This window comes from Mchenga conophoros, linkage group LG9 (genome assembly GCF_057382185.1).
Source record: "Mchenga conophoros isolate Kocher_MC1m ecotype Shallow Benthic linkage group LG9, M_conophoros_male_GT1.1, whole genome shotgun sequence".
NCBI lineage: Eukaryota > Metazoa > Chordata > Actinopteri > Cichliformes > Cichlidae > Mchenga > Mchenga conophoros.
In genome coordinates, this window is record NC_140534.1 from 12,546,938 (window position 1) to 12,558,377 (window position 11,440).

An 11,440-nucleotide genomic window follows, 5' to 3' on the forward strand; every position below is an offset into this window, starting at 1 on the left:
ACCACCAGTTTTCCTAAATGCTGTTTGGGGTGTTGCTATTCGAGGTGATAATGACCACATCACAGGCAGGGGATCTAGTTACGGTCAAGGACCGTCCAAGGATCAGCCAGGGATTAGGTGACTGGATTGGTGTAGTGAGGCAAATTTACAATATATGTCATGGATGGATATAACTGTATATGTACCTTGCAATATGTAACTCACAGTGTATGTATTTAACTACATTACAGAACTATGTGATTGGGTTTTTAATAGCTCTCACCACTGCCTTTCCTCATTTATTGACTGCCCGTCAGGGGTTTGAGGCGAGTGCCACTTAAAAAGAGTGAATGAATCATCATTGTCTACTCAAGTTTACCAATAACAGCAAAGAAAAAAAAGACCAAAAACTTCCCATCAGCGTTTTTTAATTGAATCAAAAATGGCTCATGCAGAGAACTCAATTAGTATTGATCTTCCCACTCTTCCTCGCTGTATACACCATGTGACTGCTTGGACAGCTAGCTGCTTATTCAGAGAGGTACAAACATCAGATCCAAATCTGTATGTTTTACCACACACATCTTTTTCTGTGCTCAGCGGCTGTTACAGGGTACAGGGCACAGAAAGGTCCAGAGGCTGTCATATCAAAGTATATCACAACAAGTCTTCTTTAGCTTCAGACTAGCAGACTGACCGGCGGCGTGTTTTTGATTCTTTTATGGTAAGTAAGTAAGTAAGTAAGTAAGTAAGTAAGTAAGTAAGAAAGAAAGAAAGAAAGAAAGAAAGAAAGAAAGAAAGAAAGAAAGAAAGAAAGAAAGAAAGAAAGAAAGAAAGAAAGAAAGAAAGAAAGAAAGATTTGATTTTTAAAAACACATTTATTCACTCAATAGTGAACCATACAAACAGTCAGCTCAAACCAACACATTGCTAAATACAAGTTCAGAGTTATTTAAAGTAAACAGACTACCTTTACAATCCCAAAGATTTTGAAAAACATCCAGTCCATTCATATTGAAACAATATTTATACTCTAACATCACTCTTGCTCTCGACATACTTTTGAAGAGCTCAACACAATCAGTATTTCGTCCATTATCAATCTTGTACTTTCTACTCAAGTAGTTGTAGAAAGTAGTCCCTTTTTCTTCTTCCCTTAGTCATATGAAAAACCAAAAATAAAACACTGTTGTGTAAAACAATGAAAAATAGTTTCTCTCATTGAACAAAAAGGACATGCATCTGAAGACCCAGGCTTAATGATGGACACAAAAGCATTTACCGCAATGATACCATGTAAAATCCGCCACTGTAAATCACCAGCTTTCTTGGTCAATGGTGGCTTGTACAGCGACCCCCATACAGGGCCCACATCAAAACCAACCTTAAAATGTTCTCTCCAAGGCGTATCAGTTTTACCATTTAACTTTGTTTTGTTTATTGCCTTAACACAGCTTTTATACAACACCTTCCCAGTCACCGAATCCAGTGGTGTCCAGCGGTACTTCTCCTTCTCCAAATAAGGACCAGGGCTGTCAAAGTCCTTGAGCTGCTGTCTATAGCACAGGCCAAAGAAACTGTCCGTTTTATCAGGAATCAAGTCTTTTATCATCGTCTGAGAGTGCCTGCTTGAATCTTGTCAACATCAAGCCCACAATTCGGAGAGAGCGAACCTCAAGTTTTCTTGCCAAGGACACAGCATCTTCCATTTTGGCTCCAGCAAGTTCAAGCAAAAGCCTTACCGTTGTAACTCCCCTTCTCTTCAGTAGCTCTGACATCATTGCTGCATCATCCCAGGATGAACCCAAACGAGACCCTTTGAGAATAGGTTCCATTAAAGCCAATGCAAAGATGTAGACTTCCACCGTCGTTCTGTTTCCATCAGCCCCCAAGCCTTTAGCACACTAACATAGAAAGGTGACAAACACTTTACACCATACCTTGAGTGATCGCAAACAAAGTCTTACCAAACCCCAAATTGCCAACTTTAGAAAATAAGTGTTCTGTAACCTGCCTCCACAAAACATTTTGATCCCCATACAAAAAACTCTGTAAAAACTGTAACCTAAAAGCTGCTTTCCGACTTTCGAGATGAATCAAACCCTGCCCTCCTTCCTCCTTTGACAGGAACAAAACGCTTTGAGGTATCCAATGAAGCCTGTCCCGAAAAAAGTTCAAAATAATAGTTTGTAATTTGGCCAACAGGTTAGGTGGAGGTTCCAAAATTGATAGATGGTGCCGATAGATAGATTATTAATAATAAGTACGCGACCCCTGTAAGACATTCGTGGTAAAAGCCAATGCCATTTCTGTAACCTACCCTCTACCAGTTCAACAAACCCTTCCCCATTTTTCATGACCTCCATGTTATCCCCTAAATACACCCAAATATTTTAAACCAGTTTTTGTCCATTGTAGGTCATCAGGTAAATTGGGTCCTGCTCTTGTCCATTTACCTACTAACAAAGCTTTACTCTTACTCCAATTAACTTTAGAGGATGAAATTTTACCAAAACATTCAATGAGTCGTGTTAAAGCAAGTACATCTGACTCTCCCGTTATAGCCACAATAATATCATCCGCATATGCAGAAAGTTGAAAAGGTAAAGAAATGCCATTCAGTTTTATCCCATGCAGGTTATAATAAAGGTTCAATGCTTAAAGAGTACAACATACACAGACATTGCACAACCTTGTCGAACACCTCTCTTTACATTAAAGGGAGCACTTAAACTACCATTGACCTTCAAAACACTTTCAATGTCACAATAGAGGGTCTTAATCATGGCAATGAAACCAGAGGAGAAACCAAAAGCCTTCAAAACATTCCAAAGATATTGGAGCTCCACCCGATCAAAAGTCTTTTCTTGGTCGAGGGAAATCAGACCAAAGTTCAAGCCCGATAAATTAGAGACATCCAAATAATCCCGAATTAGTGCTACATTGTTTCCTATTGATCTGCCAGGAATACAATAGGATTGATCCGCATGCACAACTTGATCAATCACTTTCTATAACCTGCATGCCAGTGCTTTTGAGATGATCTTATAGTCAGCACACAAGAGGCTGACTGGTCTCCAGTTCTTTATTTCATAAAGATCCCCCTTCTTGGGAAGAAGAGTGAGCACAGCTCTGCGACAGCTTAAGGGGAGCTTTCACCTAGCCACACTGTCATTAAGAACCTCCAACAAATCACCAGCCAACACAGACCAGTATGATTTATAAAATTCCACAGGCAAGCCATCTATTCCTGGATCTTTACCATTTTCCATACTTGACAATGCATCCTGCAGTTCTTGCAGAGTTAAGGCAAGCTCCAAGATGATATTGTCTTGCTCTGAGACCTCTGGCAAGTTACTGAGAAACTCAGCACCTGCCACGAAGTCTTCTCTAAACTCGCTGACATACAGCTTTGAAAAGTAGTCAACAGCCCTTTTTCGTTTATGCAGTGGGTTCGGTCAGCTCCTTCCCATCCTCAGATCAAATACAATGAATAAGGCGATTCTGTCCATTCTTTTTCTCCAAGCTAAAGAAGAATTTCGAGGGAGCATCCATTTCAGCAAAATTTTGAAAACGTGAACGGACCAGGGCTCCCTGTGCTCTGAGCCCTAGCAGATCAGCCAAAACAGTGTTTTTAGTTTTAAGGGCCTGCAAATGGCCTCGGTCTCCTGTGGACTCACTCAACCGTTGAAGATCCACTATATCAGTCTAATTCTTCAATAGATTTCACCATCTCTCTTGTGACATTACATGTGTATTGAATACAGAAATGCTAAATCTTTATTTTACCAATGTCCCGCCATTGCTGTAAGGAAGCAAACTGACATTTCATAGTTCTCCATTGATTCCAAAAAAAGAAAAAACCTTTTCTAAAACACCCATCATTCAGCAAAAGGTGGCAAATTAGACAGAATGATCTTCTTCGCCAGGTTCATTAGAGGAAAGTACGTGGTATACGTACTTCTCAAAACAACTCCCTTCTCAACTACGCTATTCACTTTGTCAACAGAATCCACAAACATAACAACCGCATGAATCATCCTAGAAGCTGCCTTTATACTTTCATACCCAACAACTTCCCCTACAGCCAAACCAAACTCCTCTACCGGTATTTTAATACCATGCCGCTGGGAGAGCCCTCCGTCGCATGATTTCTTCCGGCCATCGCACCGAGCTAAGCGCTGCCGAAAAGAACACCAAACAAAAAACAAGGGGAAAAGGATTTTGCAACAGGACGAAAAAGTGAATTACCACTGTGAAAAAAGCAAAGTTCAAACGCTCACACTCATTCTCCGTCCCCCACCTGCACCAGACGCTCACACATGAGCACCTAACAGAGAGAGAGAAAGAAAGAAAGACAGACAGATGTTTTATGTTGCTCCTTTTCATCGATTCAAATGTAGCTTAGCAATCCTGCTGCATGCTGTTTTATTTAAGCTAAATTAATGGAAGTTGCCTGAGAAAAGTCATTTTGTTCACATAGTTAAATGAATATATAGGTGGTGTCTGTCAATAACCCCACTGGGCTAATAATTAATTTTAAATTCACCTCATCATGGAGTACGCCTACAAACCCGGGTGCTTTGACATTTCCTCTATGATTGTCCTGTAATGGTTCTGTGAAGGTGTCTATTCACATGTTTCAGTTTTGTGCTTCGCTTTGTATTCTGTGTCATCTGCCCACATTCGATTGCTCCGGGCTGTTTGATTTATGCCAATTCCCTTAGAAGCCAGGATATAAAAGTTGGTGTGAGCCACAGTTTTGCCTGACTATAGTTTCCATGAAGTCAAGGAATGATGGTGGGCCTCCTGCCAGGAATAGTTTATGTTCACATAACAGGATGCAACCTCTATGTAGGCTGGCACATCAACAGGAGAGGCTAAACCATCTTAGATAAATTCTAATTGCATCGCAAAATCCCACCTGTTATCTTCTCAAAGCCCAGAAGTAATATAGATTTTATGAGAGACATCCACAACTACTTCAGCCAAGTGAGTTTAGTCACAGTGCCGTGGAAATCGCATGCTAATTTTTGTCTCGTGGATTCTTTCTCTGTCTTGGCATGCCTTGAGATGGAGTGATGATACCATTCCCCAAAGGTGGCAGAAAGTAAATAGGTAAAACAGCTAAAAAATGCTTATTACACTGGTTTCAAAAACAAGCTGTTTAATCACTGATAGCCTGGAGGTGTTTGAAACAGGATTTTGAGTCACAATTGTTTAATATTTAAGAGGAAAAAGAAGTTGAAGACTGATTTATATTTCCCCGGCTGAACCTACAAATCCATTGTGAATTTCCATAAATGTAACATTCCCCCTCGCTCTCTAAAATTCATTCTTATCAACAGCAGGAACATTCATTCATGTACAAGACAAGAAGGCGTAGGGATGGATGACAAATTCAAGGAAATGTGAACCTGACTGTTACAGCGAGACTGATGGGAGTGGTACCTTCCAGGATGACATCACCCTAAATCTCACACAGATACACATAATGTTGTAATGTTGTGATTTTTATACAGTAAATAAAACTGAATTGAATTGAACAATCTATCTAAGAGTAGTTTCTCAAGCCAACAAAGGAAAAGAAAGAGTAAAGCTCATACTCGTGGATAATATAAAACATGGAAGGTTGGAAAAATGAAAACACTGTAGATAAATCTGTGGTCTTGGACAGGAGACACACAGGAAATCAACATGCTAACCACACGGCCGTTGGCTCTACTTTCACAGCTAACATCTGCGTCTTCATCTTTCTCTCTTTTTTAGAACTGTCCAAAGAAGAAAACTCCATTAAACACTGTCAACAACCCCTTCAACAGGATGCATTACATTGTAACTGTCTTCTAATATTGTGTGATTGCATTGGGTCAGTCAAACACAGGTGATTTGTATAATAATGCTTCTTACGACTGTCTTTTCTTTCCTTTAATTTGTCACTCAGCCTCAGCTGACCTCAGCTGTGACACAAGCTTTTATCAAGAATCCTTTGGTCTTGTAAATTGGCTTTCTGAAAGCATTCATCAGAATCCCCTAATGATCTAATGCATCGAGTCCTTTGGGAATGAAGCAGTGTGTCTCAAAGGATGCATCAAAGTTTATGTTGGCCTTGAAACTACAGCCACAAGGTTGAAGAAGATACGTCAGCTGACTCCTAGTTTATTACCGTTCGCTCTGAAGATTAAATAAACAAGCTTGTTTTGAAACCCACAATAGCCAAGTTTAACTGAGCGCCATTAATCTCGCTGGCACATTTGGATCTGGATGCCAAATGAGTTTTAAAAAGCTCATTCAGTGGAAGAAAAAAATACAATGTTTCTTCTTTATTCTTTAGACAGCAAACTCTTTGAAAGCAGTTAACACTAAAATAAAAGAGGCAACATTTGTTTGAAAGGCAGCATGCTGCTCTATTAGCACCCTTTGCAAAAACACGGCTGGTAAAATGAATAAAACAAGGTGGGAGATATTTCTACCTTTCATGATTTCTCTCGTCCCAACACTAGAAAGGGAAAGTGTGATTGAGCCCTACCTAACAAAAACAAAGTAATTGAAATCTCATATCAGCACCGAGATTCCATTTTTGTTGCATAGTCTAGGTCTTGTGCTGATTTCCATATAAATCATAGAGAAACTTGGTTATCTTGCTCTTGCGGTTGGCCTGTGCAGACATCTACTGGTCTTAGTGCAGTATCTCTGTTTGCACACATTGTGGACTTTGGGGATTGAACTTGTCCATATTAAAGGATGCTGTGTGTGTACACTGTAAGGGCAAGGAACACATTTGTTGGAAAAATATGAAGAGTTCGAGTAACCCATACAAACATCTTGAAGGAAGCCTTGTCCCTGGGGAGCAGTCGGATCACTGTCATAGACTGATTTTTAATTAGGCTCTGGAACATTAAGCTGTCTGTGATTCTGTTGCAGCATCCTAAGTGGTGTAAACAAGTTTCTGAGTAGGTGCCAAATGAAGGGCTAGTAAAAAGACAGGGGAAAAGACACAGCTATGTGTTAAATTACTGATGAACAGGTTTAAGCTCAAAGTTGTAGGTAACATTTACAAAGGTAACATGGTTTGGCACTTCATTTTACCTGTCAGAGTATGTTTCTAGCTGTTATTCACAAAGGTAGGATGGTTCGCCACTGAATTTTAGCTGTGAAAATATGCTTCCAGCTCAGATTAACAAAGGTAGAATGATTTGCCACTAAATTTTAGCTGTTAGCATGCTTGTATGTCACATTCACAAAGGTAGTAGGGTTCGCCACTTAATTTCGTGTTGTGCGCATGCGCAGAAACAACGGATAGGATGGATTCCCAGAACACCGGCGTTACGTATTTAAAATACAAAATATGAGTAACTGTATTCTGTTATAGTTACCATTTTAAAAGGTGGTATTCAGAATACAGTTACTTTGTTGAAATAAATGGATTACAAGGCGGTCTTTTCCTGTTTCATATGTTAGGCTATGCCATCTCTATTTTTGGTAATTCCACGCTGGTGGAAACCCAAACAAAACACGCATTGAGAGGCTCCAATGCCTGTGTTTCAACCTCTAACCTATTTGTGGCCCGCATAATGACGTGAAGGAATCGTTTTTCAAATTATTGTTCAAAAAATTATTTAATATAAAGGCAATAGGCAGAGTGTTACAGGCATAGACCTAAAGAATGTAGCCTCACGGGCAGTGTAGCCCAGTTGTAAGTAAGCTATTAAGACTCAACTGTACACTGTGTTCGTGTTTTCCTCCGAAACAAGAAGTTCAGTTGGAGCAGCCTTTCAACGCCTCTCTCTTTCTCTCGCTAGCAAAGTTGACCCACACAACAACAAAGTAAAGCTAGTTTTCGGCTATAAGCCCGACACAGAACCCGACGTATTAGCCAGAGGTCCCTTTACTACGGTTTGGAGCCGCGGACCTGTTTTATATACGTGCAGAATAGTTTTGTGCAGCCTTACCTAATGTCCACCTTGTTACTCATTTTATATTAAGATTTAAACATCTAGTTGGTATTGGTAGGGCGAGTAACCTTCAGTAATAGTAATAAATCACACAGCAATAGTACATTCATGTAGTTGTAAAAAGCATGATAATACATTAAGTAATCCAAAGTATTCAGAATACGTTACTCTCATTGAGTAATGTAATGGAATACGTTACAAAATACATTTTGGGGCATGTATTCTGTAATCTGTAGTGGAATACATTTTAAAAGTAACCTTCCCAACACTGATAAAGAGTAAAGAGTGGACCATTCCGAATGCCATTTCTGTGGTGTGATTGTGCAGAGTGAGTACTTGCATTCATTAAAGTGCCTGTGAGCTGGTCATACTGGTAAATAAGAGTTCAAGTGCTCTGAAAGACTATCCATGTCAATAAACCCTTCAGCATGGAGAATAAGTGTGTTTACTTCCGTTTTTGTCAACATGTCCTTTTAGGACACTGAACCAGTGTAGCTGATTCAATTTTTCCCCAATATTAGTAAACTAGTAAAACTGTAAAGGTTTACACTCTCACTTCCAAGACCAAGACAGACAGCATAAACCTACTGTAACTGTGTGTGAACATCTACACATCCGTTTTCAGGGCCTACAGCCTAACCCAGCCGACACTGGGCAAAACACACAGCTAGTCCATCACAGGGATTTATCACATCTATGGCAAAAGTACGTTTAATCACCTGTTAACTTAACACAGCTATCTTCAGAAGGTAAGAGAAAATCGGATCACCCCAGGAAAATCCACGCAGGCACATAGAGAACATGTTAATGCATTATCCATACTTGTCCTGGACACAGGTACACCACGGGGTTATGTGCTCAGCCCAGCCCTCTTCACTCTATTCACACATGGCTCTACTGCCTTCTACTCTTCTAATACCCTTGTGAGGTTTTCAGACCTAGTGGGTCTCATATCACTACAGGGAAGAGATCCAGCACCGGACCCAATGGTGTTCAGAAAACAGCCTGATCCTGAACAGCAGTACGACCGAGAAGGTCAATATGGACCACAGAAGTCTGGGGAAAAGACGACATGGAGGAGATACAAAGCCCAGAAAAGGCTCTTTTTCCACAGGAAGCCTTAAAGGGCTGGGCTCTCCTCTGCAAACATCTACAGAACTGCAATTGAAAGCATCATCTGTCTCAACATGACAGCTTGGGATGGCAGCTGTATGAAACAGGACAGAAAGGACTCGGTGCAGTTAAAACAGGAGAGGGGATTTTGGGAAGTCCTCTCCCAAATCTGTATGCTGACTGTTTTTCCCCAGAGCTATTAACTCTATCACCTCGCTCCATAGACAACAGTCTTTTAAGGCATGACATGTGTATGCGTGTGTGTTTGAGGCATGCACAGGACAGCTGCACTTTACAAAAATATACTTAATACTACTTTTTAAATTGTCTCCCTATTGTGTATATTTTCCTGTCTTTGTTTTAAATACTTTCTGGTTTTCAGCTGAAAACTACCACTCAGTTTCATTATCTGACTGTATAATTACATGTTTTAATATGTAAACAGCTGAAACATGTCAGGGTTTTTTTAGCGTTAGCATTAATCAATGGATTTTCTAGTTACTGAACTTTGAACAAAGCCGTTACTAATTTCTCATCAGAAGCCGAAAAGTTAAAATTTACTACTCAAATCCAAAGAGCCTCCTTAGCAGGTGCAAGTTGTCACTCTAAAACCACAGGCATGTGACTTGAACATAGCATTAAGACGATATTGAAATGATATTGGACAGTTTAATGATTCAGTCACACTGAGGAAATTAATCTTTCACGGGCTTTGTAATCATCAGTTTCTTGTGATTCTCAGAAAATGACTTTATGCTCTCCCATAATTCATTTCGCAAGGGTAACTCCAGATATTTCACCTTCATTGCATCAGCAGCTCAATCTTTGTTCCTCGATGTTTTCCTGGAATACCGATTGACAAATATTAATATAACTGTCCCAAGTAATAACTTTAATCCACAATTCCACTGTTTCATGTACTGCTGTCTTTCCAATCCACATTGCTTGTGGTGCTTTTATTATTAGCTTATCCAACCTCACCTGTTGTTGCCTGGATCAGGTGATAAATGGCTTTCATATGGTTAGTAGCACAGCAAGATATACAGCGAGTAATAAGATGTGCCTCTCTCTGGAGCAAAAGGAGGGAAATTAATTAGCAAAAACAACCATGGACACAAATCACTCTACCAGCAGCCGTGGAATTATTTTTCTACATTTCAGTTCCATAAAAAATAAGCAGCTGTCATTGCAAACATTGATTTATTCCCACAGGTGTGCATTAGTTTCAGAGCCAGTACTTCTTCATGGCAAGCTGCCAGAGATTAACCACAGCACATCAATATCCTTCGTATAGAGACATCCTCATTGGATTTCTTCTTACTTTGCTGTCTCAGCTACGGCTCTGCTTTCGTTATGTTCATTTCTACTGGCTTTGTGGAAGGGTAAGCCTGCAGTCAATGTCACTGTCACTTACTGTAGCTTAACTTTGTCAGTCACAGAGTTGGAAATTAATCTGTAAACCTAAATCCAGACGGAATTACATGGAAACATGGATGATAACGTTTTGGAAGAGTTAGTTTTTTCTGTGTTACTCACTGGTGCAGATCCACTGAGTGTGTGCTTTCTGTGAGCAATAAAGTCACTTATAATTACTCGTTTTAGTAAAATGTCAAACTCAGCCATCCACCATTTTAATCAAATCGCTTAAATTTAATCTCTATTTTTTAAATATCTTAACATAGAAATTTAGTCATAGCTGAAAAGGGTTAAGACAACAAAACAGTGCATTTTAAAGACAGCACTTTGGTTATTTTGTAAAATAATGAAGGCCCAAACAGAAAATCCAAAAATGTCCTGCATGTCCTGTGTCACAGTCAGTCGAAGCAGACTATGTGGAGTGAGGAGGGGGACCCAAATGCAGACATGCAAAACTAAAACTTGATTCTTAACTGAAAGCGAGCCGTTTATTGTGGATGATTTAAAAAACAATTCAACGCTGCGCAAAAACCTAAACTGGGTAGACTAGAAAGAAAACATGAAAGATCCTAAACATGAAAACCTGGTATGGAACATGAAAACTTGACGAGAACATAACAGACAGCCAGACACTGAACAGAGGGAGACAGAGGAGGAGGGAGCAGAGCTCATGAGCACGTCACTATAGCCCACTGTGGCTTCTGCACCGTGGCTGCTGGGTGACCCCACGTCTGGGGCTTTCCTCAGTTCTTTCCAGGAGGGTGGCATGGTTGCCCCTCCGATGGTGCTCCTTGGGCTCTCGCACTCTGGGGGCCTCTGGATTTTCTGGGGCCAGGATCTCCTCCATGCCTGCCTCATGCCCTGGGGGACAGGCCTATGGCTCTCCACACCCTCTAGCAGATCATTACATGGAGAAACCTTTTGAATACAAGCACACTCATCCACACAGGTGTTCGCAGACTACACCTTTCTTGACT